Genomic DNA, 4,763 nt, shown 5'->3' with positions numbered 1-4,763 from the left:
ACATGAGTCTTACAAGCAATATTATCTCAACTAGTGCGGGGACCATGGGTCTATATAACCGAGCTTCCAATAAGTAGATTAAGAATTTATTACTAAAATTCACTAACTTATTAATTCTTCGTTGAATCCACGCATAGAACTTAGAATTGCACTCTCAGTTATATAGAATGCTCTATATGTTCCACCATATAGACACATCATTAGTTATCCATTGTTATAATCCTAATTTGATCACTGATCCTCTATATGAATGATCTACACTGTAAAGGGATTAAATTACCGTTACACCCTACAATGTATTTATTCCTTAAAACACTTGACCCCGTATAAATGATATTTCAGCTTATGTGAAATGAGTACTCAACCATTTATGTTCGTTTGGTCAAGCTCGAAGGAGATCATCCTTTGCTTACTATTCGCCAGATAGAAGCTATAGATTCCATGTTTATGCTAGCGCTCCCACTCAATTGCACTACCGTGTTCCCAAAATGTACGTATCACCCTGACCTAAAAGTAGGCTTAACTAACAAATCAAAGAACATGAATAACCTTTCAAGATTGAGCCTAATCATAACAAGATTAAGAACATTTGATCTAGGATCAACTAGGCGATATTGACTTGAATAGATATTAAGGTAAGTTTAATAAATCTAAGTCAAAGTTCAATATCGGTCCATTCCGATGCATACTCCATGCATCCAACCTGAGCTTTACTTTAACCAATGCTCTGGAAAGAACATAGCATTTCTCCAAATGCAAGTAAACTCTTTTTGTAGATTATCATATCAGTAAACCCCTGTGTCTGATAAATCTAGGAAACTTTATTCACATAGTCATGTGTACTTTCCAATGTGTTGACAGCACAATAAACAGGATCAAGTATGTGAAAAGGGTTTCAGATGAATTCATACATTATGTACGTATAATCATGAAATAAATCATGTGAACCATGCAACATTAAATGTTATTTCTAATCTATATTAATAAGTAAATCTGATTATATTGAAATGAGTTTTATTTAGGGCATAAAACCCAACAAACTCCCACTTGCACTAGTATAAAACAAAAGGTGCGTTTCAAATAATCTCAACACCTTGATATACAAATCAAGTGTAGTAGTAGTAAACTCCTCGTAAGGTTGAATTAAACACAACCTTTTCTCCACCATTACTCTTCCTTTAATCACAAAATCATTGATAATGTGAAATTCCTCTCTATATGTCTACTCTCTTGGGATACTGGATTCTATACCTTTAGCAACTACTTTTGGTTAATCAGGAAATTAACACTAGTAGTTTAAGGCAATTTGTAATGGTGCCAAAGATGTATAGAACTTTCCTTAGACTGAATAAGTACCTTTCCTGCAGCTTTAACATTCAGTCCCTTTCTGGTAGACCTAGAGACTTCAGATAGGTTTTTACACTTCTCCAAAATCACTATTCCACCCCCAGAGTAACCACCATCTTATCAGAAAGATTTTCTAGCACAAAGGCAAATTTCGAAATCTGATATGGTGTAGTCTAAGAGTTTTTAAACACACCCATATAGACTAACATATAGTTCCTCTTCTTAATCTTGAGATTTACTTGGTTGTCTTCTAATGTTCTTCTCCTGGATTAATCTGATACCTACTCATTACTCCCACTCAACAGCAGGTGTCTGGTCTAAGGCATACAAAAGCATATCTAAGACCTTTCACTGTTGATTTAAGGAATTCTTTCATGGCTTTATCTTTTCTGGAATAGTTGAGACTTTTCGTTAGATAAATAGAATCTATGCCTAAGAAGTTGAGAAGCTTCTATAGATTTCCATTAGAAAGAAAATGCTTCAGCATCTTACTAAAGTAAGTTACTTGCATTAGAGTAAGTAATTACCAGGTATACCACAAGCCATAGGTTTAGATAAACTCAAACCTATAATACTAGGAACAGGAAGTTTTGTTAAGTCCATTCAATAGACTTATAAACTAAAATTTCCTTTTATGTCCTTGTAATAGAAAACTTTAGGTTATTCCATGTGAATGGATTAAACCATAGTTCTATTAGCTTTCTTCTTAGTTTCTTATCTTGACAATCCATTACTTGTTTAAACTCACAATGGATTTTAATCACTAATGTCTTCCAAGTCATAAGAAGGTGAGTTCCTAGAAACTCTTCCACTACGACAAGGTACCGTGAATTATGTCTAAGAAAACTAAATGGTATTGACCTCTTCGGTTGTGACAAGACAACAGAGGTAGTGGGATCATCATATGTTATATGAGATGGTAGAACACTTTTGGAATCAAGAAAAATATCTCCTTTATTTGCTACTTGTTTTTCAGACTTAGTCATTATCTTAGAAAAGTAGTATTTGTTTGAACAAACACTTTCTTATCTATTGACTATGGGATGGTCCACCCCTAATCACTTAGAATAGCTTACAAACCATGGTTAACGGTTCTAGCTTTTCTTAAGATTTTGATTAGGTCATCCATGAATCTAGTAATGATTTACATTAAGTATACAACCATTACATCATTCTGAAATTGTATTACCATATAAGGAATTAGGCAACGACTAGTAACTAATCATCAATATGCAACTCGAAATTTCTGGGGAGGTAAGTTTGGATATAATTCAAAAATCAATTTAAAGATCTTTGAACTTCATATCTACTAACTATTTCTCCACCCCTATCAGTTCGCAAGATCTTTAACCACTTACCTTAATGGTTTTAACCATTTGCTAGAAATTAATGAAATTTTTCAAACATTTCAAATTTCTTGCTAAAAGGTATAATCTAGAGTTATCGTTTTAAGAATACAACAAAAAACTCATATCCACCCCTGAATGTACATCCATCTGCGAATGAGATGAACTACTTTCAATGGATATAGGCATATTAACTCTTTGCAGAGATTGATCTTGTCAAGTCCACTATGAACAAGATATAAATGCCATAGATTAAAAAAATGTGGTAGTGTCTTTTGATGACTTAGGTATAGTTACATCAATGAGTTCATAGAATACTGCAAGTGGATCCTGGTCACAGAATACCTAACTCATATTCCATACAGTTTGAATCCATTAATAGAAGATGGATATTAAACACTTGAGAAAGTGTAACTGTATTGTATTCTGGAATTAGAAATATAAGAAAATTTCTGTTTGGAATCTAAAATTAAAGTCAAAGACTTTAAATTTATACCAAATATAATGAGTAATTCTTTCTTGGACCACCACTACTAATTTAACTCTAAATCTGATTTGGCCATACAAGTAGGAGATTTCTAAGATTGAGGTTTATATCAATTGGGAATAGAATTTCGGGATTATAATCATACGCGTCATTTAATTTCTTAAGAGAAAATATAGAATGACATGAAATGATTTATAGATCATTCATCCAATGATATGTTTTGAAGCTAATTTGAAATGAATAAGCTAAGAGGAATTAGGATAATTTCGTTTATAAATAAGAATCCAACGATGCTTCGATTAGCGAATGTCAAAGTAATCTTATTTATACAATCTTCTTGTTTCATATTGTAAAAGTACTAGTCTAAGGTGTCATCAATTGATGAACAGCTAGATGTCGCATATACAATATTTATCTTTCGAGATCTAATAGTATTATGTATGTCTAATGGTGAAAATCCACTAGGGATTTATCTCATTAGATAAACAAGCCAAGTTAGACCAACAATGAAGATTCGAAATTAAACTACAACTTAATAACAGAAAATAACATGGTTCATTATAAATTCATACATAATTCAGAAATTATAAACATATAGCAAGTAGGAATGACAAGTGAAAATACTAAAACATACAATTCTAAATAATTTCCAAGGTTTTCAACAAACTGATATCAGTGTCCCGTTTAGGCGAGAGTCAAAGCTACCATCCATTGAATAGAGTTGTCAGCTCATCTAAAATGTTAAACATTCTAGCAACCCTTTATTCGATCAAGATTGGAATTCAGCGTTGTCCCGTTTAGGCGAGAGTCAAGGCAAATCTATCTTATGAGCTTCCACCATTGTTTCATAATTTGCAAGTCAAGTATGGTCGCCACCATTAGGGTGATCCATACCATATAAAACACTTACAAACTACTTATCATTCGAGATTAAACGGTGCGAAATTGCTAATGAACGTTCCTCCATTAGGGAGGATTACTCACTAAAACAAACGCGGTGTAAAACCCACAATGGAGATCGAATATCTTAATAATAAAGCTCATTATTTAAAAAAAGTTGTATTTTCTTTGATTCTCTTTATTTAATCTATTTATTTTAAATATGTATATTTATTAATTAAAATTTCCAATTTAGAATGAAAAATTCTAAATATAAATTTTAATTTAATATTTATAAATTTTACTTAGATGGATATGAAAATAACATGAATTATTTCCATCTTAGTAATAATTTCCAATAAATATTTAGAAAAATATTCAATTTAAGTTGTTACAAAATTAATTTAAATTAATTTACAACTCAAATTTAATTTTCTATAAATATATATTGCATTTCGAAAAATTAAAGTATTCTAGGACACAATTTTCCAAAATGCATGTTAAAATAAAAAAAATTAATCCTGGAAAAATTATTCTAATTTAATGTTGGCCCAAAATTAATTAATAAAATTAATTTACAACAAAAAAATATAATTTTCCTATTTAATTAAATATATAAGAAAAATTTTAAATATTTAAGTATGATGATGAAAATCAACTTAAATATTAATTTTCTATTTAATTAAATACACTATAAAAATACT

The sequence above is a fragment of the Cannabis sativa genome, chromosome 2 (genome assembly GCF_029168945.1).
Source record: "Cannabis sativa cultivar Pink pepper isolate KNU-18-1 chromosome 2, ASM2916894v1, whole genome shotgun sequence".
Taxonomy (NCBI): Eukaryota; Viridiplantae; Streptophyta; class Magnoliopsida; order Rosales; family Cannabaceae; genus Cannabis; species Cannabis sativa.
Note: the sequence above shows the minus strand (reverse complement) of the source record.